This window comes from Canis aureus, chromosome 28 (assembly GCF_053574225.1).
Source record: "Canis aureus isolate CA01 chromosome 28, VMU_Caureus_v.1.0, whole genome shotgun sequence".
NCBI lineage: Eukaryota > Metazoa > Chordata > Mammalia > Carnivora > Canidae > Canis > Canis aureus.
The window spans coordinates 2,209,131-2,229,943 of NC_135638.1; the positions used below are offsets into that span (position 1 = coordinate 2,209,131).

Below are 20,813 nucleotides of genomic sequence, written 5' to 3' on the forward strand. Positions count from 1 at the left end.
TAATAAAATTGGTCAGATCCATTCTTTTTTTTTTTTTTTTTTTTTTTTTTTTTACCTTCACAGGCTCACATCTGTGGCTTCACAGCTGATGGGAAACCTGGATTCAGTCCCTGGCTCCACCTCCCACTATCTCTCCTATTATCTCTGACCTTCGGTGACCGATTTACCTTTTCTTGAGCCTCAGATTCCTCCTCTACGAAATGGAAATAATAATAAATCCTACCCCCTAAAGTTCTTAGGAGAATTAAATAAGCTAATATATTTAAGGCACCTCCTCATGTGTCTGCCCATAAATAGCATTTAACAGAAGTCATTTAACAGCTATGTAGGGAAAACATTAAGAAAGACTATTTAGGGCAGCCCAGGTGGCTCAGCAGTTTAACGCAGCCTTCAGCCCAGGCTGTGATCCCGGAGTCCCAGGTCAGGCTCCCTGCATGGGGCCTGCTTCTCCCTCTGCCTGTGTCTCTGCCTCTCTCTCTCTCTCTCTGTGTGTGTGTCTCTCATGAATAAATAAATAAAATCTTTAAAAAAAAGAAGAAAATATTTAAAAAGAACAAAAATGGCATGCCTTAGTGACTCAGTCCATTAGGTATTTAACTCCTGATTTCAGCTCAGGTCCTGATCTCAGGGTTGTGAGATTGAGCCCCACATTGGCCTCCATTCTGAGCATAGAGCCTGCTTCAGATTCTCTCCCTCTCCCTCTGCCCCCTTGCCCCTAGGCCACCCTTGTCCTCCCATGCACTCTCTCTCCTCTCAAAAAAAAATAAAAGGATTGCTGGGTGTCCCAGTGGGGAGCTAGACATTATTCAGGTTATCTGATTCTGTGGGGTCTTACTGCCTTTCATCATCTTTGAGCTATTTTACAATTCCGTAAGTTACTGGATATTGACAATAATGCAAATAATTCTTGTCCATAAATATGCAAATTATGTTTGTAGGGATTCTGTTGATTTTTGTTCTGTGGATATTGGCTGGTTTCACCAGTTTGCATCTGTTAAAGCAGATTTACTTAAGCATTCCTAACTGCCTATGTAGTCTGGTCCTTTGATTACCTCTGAATTGGTGGCAACATCTTAACTGGTTCTGGGATCCCTGGGTGGCGCAGTGGTTTGGCGCCTGCCTTTGGCCCAGGGCGCAATCCTGGAGACCCGGGATCGAGTCCCACGTCGGGCTCCCGGTGCATGGAGCCTGCTTCTCCCTCTGCCTGTGTCTCTGCCCCTCTCTCTCTCTTTGTGACTATCATAAATAAATAAAAAAAAAAATTTTAACTGGTTCTCACATTGATTAATGAGTTAAATGAAAAAACAATTTTAAGATTTTATTTTTGGAGTGCTTGGTGTGCCACAGTCAGTTAAGCATCTGACCTTTTTTTTTTTTTTCTGAATAGGCAATGGGGTTTTCTTTTTTCTTAAACTTTTATTTATTTATGATAGGCACACAGTGAGAGAGAGAGAGGCAGAGACACAGGCAGAGGGAGAAGCAGGCTGCATGCACCGGGAACCTGACGTAGGATTCGATCCTGGGTCTCCAGGATCGCGCCCTGGGCCAAAGGCAGGCGCCAAACCGCTGCGCCACCCAGGGATTCCAGCACCTGACTTTTGATTTCAGCTCATGTGACCTCAGGGATCAAGCCCTGGATTAGCTCCACTGAGCATGGTGTCTGCTTGAGATTCTCTTTCCCTCTCCCTCTGCCCCTCCTGCTCGTGTTCTCTCTCTCCCCCTCCCTCTTTCTCTCTCCCCCCCCCCAATAAATAAATAAATGTTTAAGAAAAAAGATTTTATTTTTAACTAATCTCTACACCCAACATGGGGCTCATACAACCCCAAGTCTCACGCTCTACTGACTGCCAGCTAGGTGCCCTTTAAATGAATTTTTTGACATGTGTTCATTTTATATCTGAGAGTCATGATTATACAATTTTGTTAAAAATTTAACAACTACCATTAGGTGTTATTAACTTCTCTTCCATTTTGTTTCCAGTACCTAGTTTCACATCTTTCTGATGGACCTACCTCATTTGTTTCCTTATTTCCAGGTCAGTCAGTCTGTATTGAAAACTACCATGCCTAGTAATCACAAATTAATGCAAATCAAAGTAATGTGTGCTAAAGGTGTTATGAGCCTGTAGATTTATAAACTTTACGGCAGAAGTCCAATTAATGGCAATAGAGGAAAAATTAAGGACTTTTTAAAATTATGCTATGGATGATACACTTCCACCAACTAACATAGATAAGAACATCTATTATTTGCTAATCTTGAAATTAATTTTTTTTAGAATTGTGAGCACATGAAATAGTTCCTTAGTCTAATTACTTGGTATCAAAACCAATGTATTTGAAATATACAAATACTTTTATTCAGTCAAGGTTACAATCAAGGCAAAAGCTCAGTGCTTAACCCCAAAATTAACACTTACAAATAAATGACCACAGAGCACAATTTGTTAACTTGGCCTTTAGCTATTGTATTAGTTGTTGTATTTCATCTATAATTACACAGATGGAGAGTATGTGCTCCCTGGCGATTATAACTGTCCCATCTGTGTAATTATAGATGAAATACAATAACATTTCTTTCCAAGCCCAAAAAGACTGTCCTATGGTTGACTGCTAAATTTTAAAGAGTTATGTCTTACTGTTCCGGATTATTACTCCTCCTCTTATTTTTTCCATGCCCTTTGTCAAAAAGTGAGTTTCACTCCTTATGTTACGAGTCAGGCTGGCTTTTTGGCATTTACACGACACCTTGAGCACATAAAGGGCCTGAGACGGTCTACACCAGATCATAGCTGGTTAAACCTCCCAGGATAAGAATACTCCACACCCTTTCTCCTCCTTCTCCAAGGCCCTCAGGGATCAACTGACGTCTTAGTCCATTTTGTCTTCTTACATGTTTTTCATTTTATTTTTGTCTTTGAGATTTTATTTATTCATGAGAGACACAGAGAAAGAGAGGCAGAGATGCAGGCAGAGGAGAAGCAGGCTCCATGCAGGGAGCCCGACGTGGGACTAGATCCCGGGTCTCCAGGATCAGGCCCTGGGCTGAAGGCGGCGCTAAACCGCTGTGCCACTGGGGCTGCCTATTTTTCATTTTATACATATGTACATACACACACACACACACACATATATACACACATTTGCCTATGTTTTCCAGATTTCCTTTAATGATATATATAATTAAAGAATACATATATATATAAAATATATAATTAAAGGATAAAAAGTATACATATATATGTAGGAAACATGATAAAACGAGTAATTCAAACAGTTACTGTTTACATTTTGGTATTAGATCTAACCTTTTTTTCTATGCATAGGCTTTTTTGCTTATAAATATTGCATGTATAGTATTACTTGAATAGCCAAACATGGTTATAAACATTGTGCTATTATTTCATTCATTTTAAAACATTTATTGGGGGCAGCCCCGGTGGCACAGCGGTTTAACACCGCCTTCAGCCCAGGGCCTGATCCTGGAGACCCAGGATCTAGTCCCACGTCAGGCTCCCTGCATGCAGCCTGCTTCTTGCTCTGCCTGTGTCTCTGCCTCTCTCTCTCTCTCTCTTTCTCTCTCTCTCTCTCTCTGTGTCTTTCATGAATAAATAAAATAAAAATAAAACATTTATTGAAAGTCCACTCTGTTCCTACAACGTACCAGTTTACCAGGATTCCAGAGTGAGCCAACAGACATGCTCCGTGTCCTCAAAGAACGTATTCTTTAGTAGTAGATAAAGACATTTACCCAAAAAATCACTTCAAATAAATATATAATTATAAAATGTGATAACTGCTATTGTGTTAACAAGGATATAAATTCAGCTGCTCAAATAAAGACACAAAATAGCAGTGATGTAAACAAGATAAACATTCATTCCTCTGTCAAGTAGCAGTTTGGGTGTAAGCAGTCTCAGGCTGCATGGAGATGGGGGAGACCTAGGCCCTTTCAGTCTGGTCATCCCACCACGTGAGGAGTGTAGCCCTCGCCTGTGTTTCCGAGACGTCCCTCTAGTAGTTCCACATGGCACCAATCCCAAGAGTGAAAGGATAAGGAGCAAGACGCCCTTCTCTTTAAAAGAGAAGTCATTTTTGTGCCATGGCATTTAGCAAAGTGTGTGCTTCTTTAAGCATTAACTAATGAGACTTTCAGTCAGTCTGATATCAAATTTCATCGTGGCGCTGAACATAAACAATGTATTAGATATATGCAAAGTGATTAGGTGGTAAGGAAACGTCTGTGATTTCATTCGGTGACAGGATCACAGTCCCTGCTAATATTTCTGTGCCTTGTTGCCTTTATGCATAAATAAAACAAATGCTAAACTTCAGTTAGCAGTTCATGAAACTACAGATGTGATTTTTTTTTTTCCCATTCTGATTCACAGGCTCCGGGAATTCTATCGACAGCTTCTCTAGGTTGAGAACCTCCTACCTGGGGTGCCTAGGTGGTGCAGTTGGTTGATCCTCTGAGTCTTGGTCTTGGCTCAGGTCATGATTTTAGGATCATGAGATGAAGCCCCACGTCAGGCTCCACACTGAGCTCAGAGTCTGCTTGGAGTTTCTCTCTCCTTCTCCCTCTGTGCCCCTCCCCGCTGCGCATGCACTCGCTTTCTCTTGCATGCTCTCTCTTATATATATAAATAAGTTTTTAAAAAAACTTTAAATATATAATTATATTATATATAAATATATATATAAATAAATCTTTTTAAAGAAAGAAGTTTCTGCTTTAAGGGAACACCCCAAAATTTGCACATATCACATCTGCCCATACCCCATTGGTCAGAATTTGGTTTTCTACAAGGGAAACTGGGAAGTAGGTTTTATTCCAGTCAGCCCTGTGCCCAGTTAGAAATCAAGAGTACCTATGGTTATTGAAAATTAGAATGGATATTCTCATTCTGGGTTCAGTGAGGTACCCCTAACAAAGAAAGAACCTTACACTATGAAAGAGTTTAACAGGGAGTCCTAATCCAGATTATGGAGTCAGGAAACTATCTCAGAGAAAGTGATAGTGAAGCTGAGATCTGAAAATGTAATTAATAATCATAGTGACGACATTTGCTACTTAGTGCTTACCAAGCAGCGGGCGTTCTTCTAGGGTGATACTTGCTTTAGGGTGACTGTTGAGGTTTTAGAACTGCAAGTCCAGCATCCTGGGAAACCCCTCCGTCTGGGGCAAACTGGAGGGTTGGCACTGTGCTGGTGCCGTTGTTACCATCCACACTTTACAGAAAAGGAAACCAAGGCATGAAAAGGGTAAGTTGCCCCGAATTACTCAGCTAGTGACTGGCAGAGGCAAGATTTCCATGTAGGAAGGCTGCTCCAGAATCAACCTGCTTAACCACTGGTTTGGTTTGCATGGGCAGCCATAATAAAGAGCCACAGACTGGGTGGCTTAAACTACAGACTTGTATTTCCTTACGCTTGTAGAGCCTAGATGTCCAAGATCAAATTGTCAGCAGGGTTGATTTCTTCGGAGCTTCTCTCCCTGACTTGTAAATAGCCCCCTTCTCCCTGTGACTTTATGTGCTCTTTCCTCTGCGTCTATGTCCTAATATTATCTTTTATAAGGACACCAGTCTTTGGATGAGGACACATCCTAGTGACCTCATTTTTCCTTAATTACATCTTTGCACACCCTGACTCTAAATAACAGTCCCCTTTTGAGGAGCTGGAGGTAGGACTTCATATGCATTTAGGGGGAATGCAATCCAAGCCCATAACGACTCTGTCTTCTGCTACCAGGCAAAGGGGATGGTGTTCCACAAGACAGAACTGCGTGTGCACGAACCCTGAATCAGCAAAAGGTCCGGTACATTCAAAGAGTGAATGCCTGTGTCGCTGGCATTTACTGAATGTGCAGGAGGTTGGGCCAAGTGAAGGTGGAGAGGTAGGCAGGAGCCAAGTGATGTGATGTGTTGTAGGCCAGGTCGAGATGTGAGGATTTTGTCTTAAGTGCACAAGGAAGCCCTCAAAGGGATTAAAGCAGGGGTTTGGCAGACTTTGAAATCCAACTTAGATTTTAAAAGACAGCTCTGGTGTCTCTGGACGTGGGGAGACTGGCTGGGAGGTAATGGCAGGAGCCTGGGCCAGCACCGTTGGAGACTGGGAGCAGTGCAGTGGTGGAGGGAGGTGGAGAAAAGTGGGTGGGTATCCACGGTGAAGGGTCCCGCCAGTGGAACTTGCTGGTGCATGGAAGGGGTCAGGGAAAGGGAGCCTCCTGCTTCATCCACCTGCAGAACCCTTTTCATACCTGTATCCACCTTCCTGCCTTCGAGGAGCCAGGCACCACTCCGCCCACAGAGGTACATCTTCTGAGTGCCCGAGCATGGTGTTTGCACTTCCCTTGGCAGTGATTGGTCCAGGGCAGTGCATGTGTCCCTGCTCTGGCCAACGGCACTTAGGAAAAAGTCTCCCATGGGGCTTCTGAGAAATTCGCCTCGCTAATAAAGGTACGATAAGCCACTTACGAAATATTCTTGCCAGAAGTTTAACATAAATCTAAGTAAGCGTCTAAATCTAATTTTGAAGTTCACGAGAAATGCAAAGACCAGAGGAACAAAATGAATGGCATCATGAGGAAATACACCAGAATAATTCAAAAGAAAAACACAATGCCATGAGAACCAAGTTGAGGGCATGCTCTAAATTAAAAGGGACCAGAGAAACCTAAAACCAAACACAGTGCATGAAACTTGATTGGATTCTGGTTGTAAAAAGATAAGTAATAAAATACATTTTAGGGGCTACTGAGGAAATTCTAACCTGGACTGAATATTAGGTGATACTAGGGAATCACTGTTAATTTTTCTTAAGTGAACTTTTATTGTGGATCTGTAGGAGACATTCTTAGTCAACATAGGCTGATGGGGCATGTGGATGGCTCAGTCGGTTAAGCATCTGACTGGCTCAGTTGTGATCCCGGAGTCCTAGGATCCAGCCTGACGTCAGTGTCGAGCTTCACGCCCAGCAGAGAGTCTGCTTGGCCTTCTCCCTATGCCCCTCCTCCCCCCAGCATACCCCCACTCAGCCTTGCTGTCTCTCTTAAAAAAATAAATAAAATCTTTTTTTTTAAAAAAAAAAAAAAGGAAATATAGGCTGAATCCTATAGGGGTACAGTGTCATGATGTCTGCAACTTAATTTCAAATGCTGTAGGAAAAAGAGTGAAGGAGAGAGATTGAGCAATCGTGGCCTGTGGCAAAAGGTTGTCAATTGTTGAATCTAGGTAGCAGGGATATGGTTCATCATTGTACTGCTCTCAGCTTTTCTGTGTGTCTAAAATTCCTCCACATGAAGAGATGAGGGGGCAGAGACACAAGGAAGACGCATACCTCTTCTTCCTCTAAATGTTGGCAGTTTTGAATGTGCCACTTCCAGCTGGAGCAGCCATGGTGGGGCCATGAGGGAGACTAGCATCTGGCTAGTGAGCATCTGGCTGAAATGCTGACCTGGCTTTGGGGACCTGCTGACATTAGCAAGTCAGTGCGTTTTCGGCCGTTGGAGCTGCCTTCCTCTCTGTTATGTGAAATAATCTATTTTCCTTACTATTTAAGCATTTTGAGTTGAGCCATTATCTCTAGTGGAAATAGGAAAAAACCTGAAAATAGAGTCATGGGGGGAGGGCTGCTGGGAAGCCAGGAGACAATGGTGGTAAAGATATAAATCATGATTCGTATACGGTGCTGCTCTCTGCTTACTAAAATATGAGTTTTCCCATATCGTTAAGATTTACTTATAGACATTTTTAATATTTTGGAATAAGTAATATGTTCTATGGTAGATTAAATAAGGCCACAGATTTTTTTTTTAAGATTTTATTTATTTTTTAGCGAGAGAAAGCATAATGCAGGAAGGGCTGGGCAGGGAGAGAGAAAGAGAATCTCAAGCAGACTCCACACTGAGCACAGAACCCAACTTGGGGCTCGATCCCAGGACCCTAAGATCCTGACCAGAGTTGAACACTTAACCGACTGAGCCACCCATGTCCCCCTGAATATGGCCACAGGTTTCTTACAGCTATTCTCATCAAGAGGTGGAGTCTGTTCCCCACCCCCTGAAGCTGAGCTGGGGTTTTGGGGGGTTTTTTTGAAGCACAGTTAACATTCAGTGTTGCATTAGTTTCAGTTGTACAACAACATAATTCAACGATTCTTTCTTTTTTTTTAATTCAACGATTCTATACATTAATCAGTTCCCTCCACAGTAAAGGTAGCCACCATCTGTCACCAAACAACATTATTACAATATTATCGATTTTATTTCCTATGCCATCCTTTCCATCTCTGTGATTCATTTGTTTTATGCCTGGAAGTTTGCACCTCTTAGTCCCCTTTATCTGTTTCACCCATTCCCCCCCATCGACCTCTCCTCTGGCAACCACCAGTTTGTTCTCTGTGTTTGAGTCTGTTTGGGTTTTTTTTTTGCTGTTGTTTGCTTGGGGGTTTTTTTGTTTTGTTTTTTTAGATTCTACATAGAAGTGAAATCATGTGGTGTTTGTCTTTCTCTATCTGAAATCTGAGCTGTCTTTGACATTTGCTTTGACCAATAGAAGATAACAGAAATTACATTATGCAAGTTCCAGAGTGTAAGCCTCAGAAACCTTGCAGCTTCCACTTTCCCTGTCTTGAACACGTCTCCGAGTCTTCTATGTGAGGAAGTTGGTCTAACCTACTAGAGGGTAAGAGGTCACAGGGAGGAAAACGAGAGCCAAGACCAACTGACAGCCGTGTGAATGAGGCCAGCTTGGACCTCTGGGCCCATCATATCAGCAGAACGCTACCATGTGACCGAGGCCAGGTAAACAAGCAGAAGAACAACCCAGCCAACCCATAGAACCAGGAGAAATAAGAAGTCATTGTTGTTATAAGTCATCAAGTTTTAGGGTTGTTTGATATGTAACAACTGATTATGAATGCAATTTCCATGGTCTAAAAAAATTTATTTTTTTTAATTTTTTTTGTTTTTATTTATTTATGATAGTCACAGAGAGAGAGAGAGGCAGAGACAGAGGCAGAGGGAGAAGCAGGCTCCATGCACCGGGAGCCCGACGTGGGATTCGATCCCGGGCCCCGGGCCAAAGGCAGGCGCCAAACCGCTGCGCCACCCAGGGATCCCTAAAAAAATTTAAATATAAAAATACCTAAGTGAGGACTCAAAGAGATTAAAAAAAATTTAATATAAAAATACACAAGTGAGGACTCAAAGAGCTATTTACACAGATGTTCATAGCAGCATCATTCATGATAGCCAAAGGGTAGAAGCAAACCACATGTTCACTGATTAATGACTGGATAAAAAATATGGTATATACCTACAATGGAATACTATTCGGCCTTAAAAAGGAAGGCAATTCTGACACATGCTATAATATGGACATTAGGTTAAGTGAAATAAGTCAGTCACAAAAGGACACGAACTGTATGATTCCTCTTACATAAAGTACCTGGGAGAAGTCAAATCCACAGAGATAGAAAGAATGGTGGTTTCCAGGGCTGTAGGGAAGGAGGGGGCAGTTATCCTCCGATGGGTACAGGGTTCGAGTTTGCAAAATGACAAGACTTCTGGAGGTGGTTGGTGGTGATGGCTGCACAACAACGTGAATAGACTTGATGCAGAGCTGTATGCGGTTAAGATGATAAATTTTGTTATGTATATTTTACCACGATTAAAGATAGCGGTGAAATTCTCCAACCCATTCCGTATCTGCCCCTCTCCTCACTCTCCCATGACCCTTCGTTAACCATGCTCCATGGCAGTTTAAAAACTATGTCCACCAATTCTGGAATACTCCTTTCTTCAAGAGACTAGGCTTCGATTTCTCTCCCCATGAGCATGAGCTGGATTTGCTTCTAACGAGAATGATGTTCCACCTCTGAGTTTAGGTGCTACAAGGTCTGCACTCACCATCGTGGGATCCCCACCCACACCTCACCCGTCACCTGCAGCTGGGTGTGTGAGCAGCCCCAGGGAGAGGCCCGTGCGGCAAAGAACCCAAGCCTCCTGCCTGCCTGCCAGCAGTCACGGGTGAGCTTGGAAGTGGATGTGCAGCCCCTGCCGACGGCCGCGCCCCAGCTGACAACTTCCCTGTGGCTGCAGGAGAGACACTGTGCCAGAGCCACCCAGAGCCACCCAGCAAAGCCACTTCCTGACCCCTGGCCCTCAAAAACCATATGAGGTATTAAATATCAGTTGTCTTAATCCATTAAGGTTTCAGGTAATTTGTTATAGGGACATAAATAACTAATACAGCATCCTTTCCTTTATTCATGCAGATAATAATGCAAATAGGAATATAGATTTCATTCTCTCCCTGCAACTTCTTACATAAAAGATAGTATGTTTTGTTCACATGATCATAATTTCCCTTAGATATTTCCATAGAAGTTCATAGTGAGTTTCATCCTTTTTTTATTAGCACATACTGGTTAATTTAACCAGTCTTCTAGTGGTAGACACTTGTTTTTCTCTATTCATTGCCTGTGACAACCAGTGCTTAAATTATTAGCTTTGTGCACTATTTTTGCATGCAAAGGCCTAAATAAATTCCCAGAAGTAGAATTTCTGGGTCAAAATTATGTTTTTGATAGACGCTGCTCAATTCTCCTCATAAGATTTACGGCATTTTGCACTACTACTAGCAGTGGGAGAACCCAGTTCTCTGCAGCAGCCTTGCCAAAAAGTTTGGGCATTTTTACCAATTGAATAAGTAAAAAAAAAAGTAGTATTTCAGTTTAGTTTTAATTTGCATTTCTCTTATTAAGAGTAAAGATGAGGGGCACCTAGGTGGCTCAGTCAGTTAAGCATCCAACTCTTGATTTCGGCTCAGACATGACCTCAGGGTTTCCTGCTTGAGGATTCTCTCTTTCCCTCTCCCTCCGCCCCTCCCCTTCCTTGCCTGTTCTCCCTGTCTCCAATAAATAAATCTTTTGTAATATGGATTCTCTATCTCCCTCTGACCCTCTCCTCCCCCTCTAAAAAAAACAAGTGAAGATGAGCATCTTTTCATAGTTTTAGAATTACTCTTATATCCTTTCCTATAAACTTTTTTACTTTAAACATTTTAACTTAAGACACGTCATTTATTTGTCAGTTTTTAAATATTGACAATATTTTCAATATTTACATATATATGTAAACCCTGTGCCCAACGTGGGGCTTGAACTCAACCCTAGGATCAAGAGACCCACACTCTACCAACTGAGCCAGCCAGGCACCCCTACTAACCAGTATTTTGACATAAGGCCAAAGCCTTTTCTTCGGTCCTGGTGCCCTCACTGGGGATCCTTGCTGTCTCTTTTTTGCATACATCACACCTATAATGCGTTACCCACAGTTTCAAAGTTTCAAATTTCAACTTCTTTAAAGGGGCATGAAATCTTAAAGAGTCTTGAACATCCGGTACAGCATTCTTTCATATTCTTTTTTTTTTTTTTTAATAGTTACGGGGTAGAATTTAGTAATTCATCAGCTGCATATAATGCCAGTGCTCATTACATCAAGTGCCCTCCTTCATGCCCATCACCCAGGTACCCCATCTCCCTACCTACCTCCCCTCCAACAACCTCAGTTTGTTTCCTAGAGTTAAGAGTCTCTTATGGTTTGCCTCCCTCTCTATTTTCTTCTTATTTTATTTTTCATTCCCTTCCCCTATGTTCATCTGTTTTGTTTCTGACTGACTTATTTCACTTAGCGTAATACCCTCCAGTTCCATCCACGTAGTTGGAAATGACAAGATTTTGTTCTTTCTGGTGGCTGAGGAGTATTCCAGTATGTGTGTGTACATATATACGTATGTATATATTTGCCGGATCTTTATCTATTCATCTGTCGATGGACCTCTGGGCTCCTTCCATAGTTTGGCTTCTGTGGACACTGCTGCTGTAAACATTGGGGTGCAGGTGCCCCTTGGGATCACTATGTTTTGTATCCTTTGGGTAAATACCTACTAGTACAATTGCTAGATCCTACGGAAGTTCTATTTTTAACCTTTTTTGGACCTCCATACTGTTTTCCAGAGTGGCTGCACCAGTCCACATTCCCACCAACAGTGCAAGAGGGTTTCCCTTTCTCCACATCCTCGCCAACATCTGTTGTTTCCCAAGTTGTTAAATTTAGCCATTCTGACTGGTGTAAGGTGGTATCTCATTGTGGTTTTGATTTCTATTTCCAATGCTGAGTGATGTCGAGCGTTTTTTCATGTGTCCATTGGCCATTTGTATGTTTTCTTTGGATAAATGTCTGTTCATGTCTTCTGCTCATTTCTTGAATGGATTTTTTTTGTTTTTTTGGGTGTTGAGTTTGCTAAGTTCTTTATAGATTTTGGATACTAGCCCTTTATCTGATAAGTCATTTGCACATACCTTCTCCCATTCTGTAGGTTGTCTTTTGGTTTTTGTTGACTGTTTCCTTTGCTGTGCAGAAGCTTTTTATCTTGATGAAGTCTCAACAGTTCATTTTTGCTTTTGTTTCCCTTGCCTCCGGAGATGTGTCTTGCAAGAAATTGCTGTGGCTGAGGTCAAAGAGGTTGCTGCCTGTCTTCTCCAGGATTTTGATGGATTCCTGTCTCACATTTAGATCTTTCATCCATTTTGAATTTATTTTTGTGTGTAGTATAAGAAAGTGGTCCAGTTTCATTCTTCTGCATGTCACTGTCCAGTTGCTCCAACACCATGTATTGAAGAGACTATCTTTTTTTTTTTTTTTCCATTGGATATTGTTTCCTGCTTTGTCAAAGATTAGTTGACTGTTGAGTAAAGGGCCCATTTCTGGGTTCTCTGTTCTGTTCTCTTGATCTATGTGTCTGTTTCTGTGCCAGTACCATACTGTTTTGATGATCACAACTTTGTAATACAGCTTGAAACCCAGCTTGAATTGTGATGCCCCCGCCATTGGTTTTCTTTTTCAACAGTACTTTGGCTATTAAGATACCTAGGAATAAACCTAATGAAAGAGGTAAAGGACCTGTACTCTGAAACTATAGAACACTTATGAAAGAAATTGAGGAAGACACAAAGAAATGGAAAAACATTCCATGCTCATGGATTGAAAGAACAAATAGTAATAAATGTCTGTGCTACCCAAAGCAATCTACACATTCAATGCAATCCCTATTGAAATGCCATCAGCATTCTTCACAGAGCTAGAACACACACTCCTAAAATGTGTATGGAACGAACCTCTCTTTTCATAAGCTTTGCCCACTTTTCTATAGGTTACAGGCCTCCCATACTGATTTATAGTAGCTCTGTGTACATGAAAGAGATTAGCCCTATGTCTGGGACATAGATCACTTTTTTCCCAGTTTGTTTTGGCTTTGTCTTTTCTTGTAGAATCTTCCCATGTTCAAATTTTATAATATATTTTTATATAGCCAGACTTCATCAATATTTACTTTTATGGCTTCTAGATTTTGAATCATCATTATAAAGACCTTCCCATTAAAAAATGTTTTTAATCTTTGTTTTCTTCTAGTACTTCTATAGTTTTAGTTTTTATATTTCTTTGTCTTTCTTGAGTTTTTTTGGAGGAGACAAATGTTGCAAAGACATAGATCCAGGGATCCCTGGGTGGCGCAGTGGTTTGGCACCTGCCTTTGGCCCAGGGTGCGATCCTGGAGGCCCGGGATCGAATCCCATATCAGGCTCCTGGTGCATGGAGCCTGCTTCTTCCTCTGCCTGTGTCTCTGCCTCTCTCTCTCTCTCTGTGACTATCATAAATAAATAAATTTTTTAAAAAAAGACATAGATCCAACTGTTTGTATCTTTCTACTTGTCTTGACATCATTTATTCATGGGTCTACCTTTTCCTCTTTGACTTGAGATGCTTCTCTTTCCATGGAATGAACTAACATATGTATTTGGTGTCTATACTGTTCCATTTGTCTATTAATATTCTAGTACTCTCTTAACTATTGCATAAAATACGTTTTCATATATATCTGCTAATACTGGTGCTTTCTCATTGCTCTTTTCCCTTGCCAGTGTTTTCCTGGCCATTGCTGTTAATTTTTTCTATTCGACCTTTAGGATCAGTTTTTCTATTGAAAAAAAAAAAAACTGAAAGTATTTTTATTGGAATTATGCTAAATTTATATTTAACTTATGGAAAATAGGTATTTTTATTATACTGAGCCTTCATAAATATTTTTGTTGACACTATTATAACTTATCTTACTGATAGATGTAACACTATTGATTTAACTGTGCTCTTGTTATTTGATCCTTCCCCAATTTTTGATTTTATATATAATTCTTAGATGAAACACTGTAGTTTAATCTTTGTCCATATCTGTGATATTATTACCTTGTGATAAAGTCCTAGAAATAAAATCACTAGTCAAAGGCTATGGACTTTTGGGGGTCCTGGGTGGCTCAGTCAGTTAAGCATCTTTCTTTGGCTCAGGTCATGATCTCAGGGTCCTGGAATCTAGCTCTGTGGAGGGCTCCCTGCTCAGTGGGGAGTCTTCTCTCCTAAAACCCACTCCTCCTCACCCCTTGTTCTCTCTCTCTCACTCTCTCTCTCAAATAAATAAATAAAATCTTAAAAAAAAAAAAGTCTGAAGTTTTAAGATATCTGACATTGCCAAAATTATTACCAAAGAAATTATATACTCCCACAAAGAAATTATGATGAAAGTGATTGATTTATTAAAATTTTTTAAAGTCATGGTAATACGTAAAAAGTGATATCTCACTTTTAATTTTCATTTATGTGACTGTTAGTGAGATAGGACATTTTTTCTTTACTACATATTTATATTTGATTTTCAGTGATTTAGTGTCAATATTCTTACTCATTTTTTGTTAAAAAACTAGTAGTTAAAAAAAACCTAGTTTATGTCAAAGTATAATTTTTTTCTTACCCATTTTTTAAAAGTGTATTTGTTCATTTGAGAGTGAGAGCACGTGCATGGACACACACATACACCAGTGGGGAGAGGGGCAGAGGAAGAGAATCTTCAAGCAGACTCTGCTGGATGCATAGCCCAAATAGGGGCTCAATGCCCAATTGACCCCACGACCCATGAGCTCATGACTTGACCAGAAACCAAATGTTGGTTGCTTAACCTACTGAGCCCCCGAGGCGCCCTTTTCCTTACCCATTTTAAATGCTGATGGTCTTAATGTTTTTCTCTTTGATTTGGATGAGCTTTTATATATTAAGACTGTCAAATCTATTAAGTTTTACCATATTTGTGTCAAATATTTTTCCAGTTTGTTGCTTATTTTCAGTTATTTATAACATGTTTTGTTGTGTTAATTTAAATGAAATCATACAGAAACATGTATAGTAGAAAGTGAAATTTCTCTCTGCCCCAACCCTCTCACTTCTGCTAAGAGATAGGTGTGGTGATGTTTTTTGGACATTCAAATTTTTAGGCCTTCTTTGTTGTCAAATATATATATAACTCTTCCTTTGTTCATTTCTTCTATCAGTTTATGCTTAGAAAGACCTTCCCATACTGCAATCTGAGACGGAGGGGAGCCAAAGTGAATATAGAGAAGCCAGTGAGTGGGATTTTGAGGTTGTCTGGGCAAGAGGTTATTGTGGCTTGGACTGGGATGGTGGTCATGAACATAAAAAGATATGGACAAATCAATATATAATTTGAAGATCAGCTTGCTGACAGACTGATGGGGGAAAGTAATGGAGAAAAGAGAGAAATAAATGATGGTTCCTGGATTTTTGGCATATGTATCTGGTGGAATGACGTATCTTTTTCATTCCTGAGCTGAAGAATGTGAAGTCTTTTAGGGGGATTGAGGACATTTTGGTGCATGATACTTTCCCAAAGATATTCATAGACATGTGATCCCCTTTTGTGGGGTCCTTAAATACAGGTTAGCATATCCTTCAACTCTCTGTGGCTAAACTTGGTCTTTTAAAAAAAAATTTTTCTTTTTTTTTTTTTTTACCTGCCATGTTTTAATGGGCCTGCCTACTTTGTAGGAATGTTCTTTTGTGTTTACAAAGTGTTCTTGAGTTTGTCTCATGTTCTCATTGATGACTCCTACCTGAATACTAATATGGGCCAAGGTTCTCCATTCCCTGGTCAGTGGGAGCCTCAGAAGGAGGGTGTTGGGCACTGGAGGATCACAAACATGGGTGGGGAGATACTCCTCAGTGCTTTCTGCTGTTATCAGATTGTTGCAATGAGGGCCCTCAGGCAGTTCCCGAGGGCTGCTGCTGCATAACTCACCACCTCCTTTTATTTCAACATAGAGGTCATCAAAGGAGAACCTAGTTTAAGAGTGTGTGGCCCGGAATAGCTAGTTTGGAACTAATCAGTAAAAACACAGTCAGCAGGTTTGTTTTTGTTGTCCTTGTTGTGGTGCACAGTGCCCAGTGAAGCTTCTAGTCCTCCTTGAACTCCACAAACAAGATTCAGAGGCCACCGCCCTTTCAGAACCTCACAGCAACACCAGAGTCCCTACCATGGGGGGAGAAGTAAAGGTTGTTGCCTCTGATCCCCCACCCTCTACAATCAGTCCGCTGCAGGCATTGGACCACTCTCCCTGAATGACCTGGAGAAGCCCTCTAACACCCTGCGGAAGGGACATGCACCTAGTTGTTTTTCTGAGAGTGACAGTGGCTTCTGTGGAGCTGTGCTATGCGCATGCTTCCTCCCTATTCTTCCAGCAACCAGTAGAATGTGCCAAGAGAGGGAAAGGTTCATTAGAGTTAGAAATGTAGTCTGTGGTCTTCGAAAAGCTTTTCTGGGCAAAACTAACTAATCCTTCTAGGGAAATAAGCAGCCTAGGTCGTTCGGAAATTACATTCTAGCTGCTGCACAATTCTATTGCATAATCAAAGGTCACACCTGCAGCCAAATTAAATATGTTTGTCACTAAGGATATTTCCATCTGGCAAACAAAATACTGTGGTATTATACTGCTCCCTCTTCCTGGAATGTCCTTGTGTGCTGTATCTTCAAGGAGGCCATTTGGCAATGTTCCCAAATCCCTGGCCTTTGACCAGCCACCTCCTGCCTCTCCAGACTCCCAAGAGAGCTATGTGGGGGGACATTGCTGGCAAGTGAACACTGTTTTTTCTTTTTACACTGTTTATACGAGCCCCACTGCTGAGCTTGTCTGGATCACTTCAAAGACAAAAAGAGACATAGACAAACCCAATGAAAATGGTGGGACCCAAAACCTAGATCAAAGTGATGAAGCTGCAGCCCTAGGCTTTCCTGAGGCTACGGCTGCAGGAAGAGACTCCCAAGCTTCTCCTTGTTATCAAAAGCCCTGTTGCCCTTCACCCACCTCATGAACCTCTACTCATCCTATGAACCCCAATTCCAAAGCCTCGTGCTTTCTGAATTTGCCTTGACCCCAGCCCCATCCAAGAAAAATGAGCAGTTCCTTCATTTGTGATCCTGTCTGCATTTCTCTTTGATCACTTTACTAGCTCTTATTGTGGTATCTGTTTATATGGCCCACTTCCCAGACACCAAAGGTAGACTCTGTCTTATTCCTCTTTTTATTTCCAGCACCTGGCCAAGTGCCCGGCGTTGGGAGGTGTTCGGTGTAGTATGCTGAGAGCCATGTTTTCTGGCACTGGAAACAAGACACCTGGTTGTGCAGTGTGTGCAGTGCACAAACACGCTGGGCCAAGGGGGTGAGTGGGGCTGGTGTGGACTGGTTTGGGGCTGTCTCTGAGGAAAGAGAACCTGTTTTTTCCCACAGAGGCACAAGTTGGCAGGGCTGTTATGAGCCCAGAGGGGATACCTCCTAATTTGCGACCAAGATACTACACAGACTTGCAATCTTCCCGATTGCCGACCCAGACAAACCAGACCCAGCAGAATTGCAGAATGTGAAGAAATTCAAGCTTGAAAGGAATAGTTTCCCTTGTGAAAAGTTTCCACTACTCATCTAATAGGCAGGCCTTCCTGTTATCTGATTTTGGAGAACTTACCGTCAATTATGAATAAGAGGATCTGAATGCATTATGCTTTCCAATGTAGGGTACTCACCCTCAAGTACAATTTTAAAAATGTATACAATTACGCAGTTTTAGACCTGAAAGTAATCTATTAATGTTTCTTTTGAGCATTTAGTATTGTCTATATGCTTAGCACAGACTAGCATATAAAAATTAACCAGTGTCAAATACCTATTTAGTAGCAGGTTTTTCATTTGCTAAAAGGGCATCTACCATACAATTCTATCAGAAACAGAAAGAGGCAAAGTGGTCACTGTGTTAGTGCAATTGGAGTTTTATCCATCTCACTCTTTGGTTTTCGCTGTAGAAGCTTCCATTTCTCTAGTTTTTTCCCCTCCTTTTGTATGTTCACAGCTACCTACTGAAAACAACCAACCAACCATTTTGAGGATATCATTGCTAGATTGGGAACACCCTGAGGAAAGGAAATAAGTCTCAATCTTGTGTTTATCCCATGGCTTTTATAGCAGGGTAAGTAGTTCAATAAACCTTTTAAAAATGAAAGTAATGAATGAAGGCATTAATGAATGAATAAATAGGAGGTAAGGAGAAGTAACAAGAAGCCTTGCATGCTGTGATATTTTATTTAAAAATTTGGAAAAAAAAATGTCAAAATATTAACATTTTCTAAATCAGAGTGGTGGATATATGAGTACACATTATCTTACTGTCTGTGCTGGTTTTCATATTTAAAAACTTCTATAATTTGAAAAACCAAGATGAACAATAAAGGTAATAATAGTATGACAAAAGTGCCTTTCTTCAAGTATCTTGTCATTACATATTTCAGGTACACATGATTGCAGAAATCTATTGGGCTATATACATTTTTTAGGAGTTGACTGAGTAGAAAAAAAAAAGCAACAAATAACTCTAAAACTAGAAAAGCAGGAGACCAAGACCCTTCTGAGTGTGCCATCTATTTTCTGTTTGGACCTTGATTGATCAAGGGCCTGGACCATGACATCCAAGTTTTACCTCCTCCCCAGTAGTCAGTACCCAGACTTCTGTCCTTCACTTAGCAGATCCCAGAAGAGAACCTTAGAGAATTACCTTTAAATACTAACCCCCTCTCCATAGCTGCCATCCTCAGCTCTAAGTCCTCGTGTCCTCTTCTTTCCTACCATGAAGTTATAGAAACAGAAGTGGTAAGTGACTGCAAAACACTTGAAAATATATTGCCAGCATGAAATAATTACAATCATCCTTTCATCAATTCCACTTTTGATCACTTTGCCATCATCATATATTAATACATTAATATACATTAATATATTAATATACATTAATATATAAAAATTATAATCAGGGGTGCCTGGGTGGCTCAATTAGTTTAAGTGTCTGCCTTCAGCTCGGGTTGTGATCCCAGGGTCCTATCATCGAGCTCCACAGGGTTCCCTGCTCAGTGGAGAGTCTGCTTCTCTCTCTCCCTCAGCCTGCCATTCCCCTGCTTGTGCTTGCTCTCTCTCTCTCTTTCTGTCAAACAGATAAATAAAATCTTAAAAATAGAAATAAAAAATAAATTTCTTAAAAAAAAAAAACAAACTGTACACAGACTCCTGGGTGGCTCAGTGACTGAGCATCTGCCTCTGGTTCAGGGTGTGATCCCAGGGTCCTGGGATCAAGTCCCCATCGGGCTCCCCACAGGGAGCCTGCTTCTCCCTCTGCCTGGATCTCTGCCTCTCTCTGCATCTCTCATGAATAAATAAATAAAATCTTTTTTTAAAAATTATAGTCAGAGGGGAAAATCTAAACATTCTATCTACTCTATAATGATGAAAAGAGAATGTGTGTGATTTAGTTAATTTGAAATATCATTGGAAAGCAGCAATAAAAATGAAATGGACAATACAATTGGTAAGCGTCTGGGGTCACGTCCCTGGGCCTGGGCAGGGGTGTTGGTGATATCTGAAACTCTTTAAGGCCTTCGTACATGCTATTCCCTCTGCCTAGAATACTTTCCCTTCCTCTCCCACTCTTCAAATCTGACTAATTCCTATATATACGTCAGCATTCTGCCTAAATGGCACAACCTCAGATGAATCCCTGATCCTGATCTAAATCAACCCCCAATTTTGTTAATTCTCTCTGATGAAACCCAGTTCTTTTCCTTCTTCCTACTTACCACAGTATAATTATATATTATTTGTGTGTTCGTTGTCTAATATCCATCTTACCCATGAGGACAGGAACAAGGTTTGTTTGGTCTCCTTGCCATATTTATAATTCCTGGCATGGAACCTGTCAATATTAGGGGCCAGTCTATAACTGTAATAAATGAATGCACAGAGTTCTTAGGAAGAACCATGCACTTGTGAATCACAGCTCCATTTATAGTACTGTTATCAAAGGTGAATTATTTACTTGACTTAAGCCTAAGATATGCCATAATTAGGACTATTAGATATCATTCTTTAGAAGAAATAAATGTATTTATATATCTGCTGTAGATTTGCATTTTATGAGTCATATTTTGTTCCAGGAAGCCAGAAGTCCAGCCAACTTTGCATAAAGTCTTTAAAAAAAAAAAAGTTCTTTCTTAAAGTTACAAATGACTAGCTCTGTAATTAGATGTACTAGGGGAGGGATGCCTGGGTGGCTCAGCTGTTGGGTGTCTGCCCTCGGCTCAGGGCGTGATCCCAGAGTTCTGGGATCAAGTCTCGCATCAGGCTCCCTGCAGGGAGCCTGCTTCTCCCTCTGCCTGTGTCTCTGCCTCTCTCTCTCTCTCTCTCTCTCTCTCTCCCTCTCCCTCTCCGTGTGTCTCTCATGAATAAATAAATAAAATCTTAAAAAAAAAAAAAAAAAAAAGATGTACTAGGGGATGCCTGCCCTTTTTGCCTGCACAGCTTCTTTTCCC

The 20,813-nt window shown here is 41.0% G+C and overlaps 1 long non-coding RNA gene across 4 annotated transcripts in view; it reads left to right on the forward strand.

Moving 5' to 3' along the window:
• LOC144300299 (uncharacterized) overlaps window positions 1-20,813 on the forward strand; it is a 30,487-nt gene that overhangs the window by 1,007 nt on the left and 8,667 nt on the right. For 2 of the 4 annotated variants that reach the window (XR_013366888.1, XR_013366889.1), the window contains exons 2-5: window positions 8,592-8,806; window positions 9,892-10,184; window positions 17,502-17,629; window positions 18,311-18,427. This is a non-coding gene — a long non-coding RNA (uncharacterized LOC144300299). Of the gene's footprint in view, window positions 1-1,981; window positions 2,037-8,591; window positions 8,807-9,891; window positions 10,185-15,444; window positions 15,517-17,501; window positions 17,630-18,310; window positions 18,428-20,813 lie in introns of all 4 variants that reach the window. The other 2 variants (XR_013366887.1, XR_013366886.1) reach the window with 2 other exon arrangements.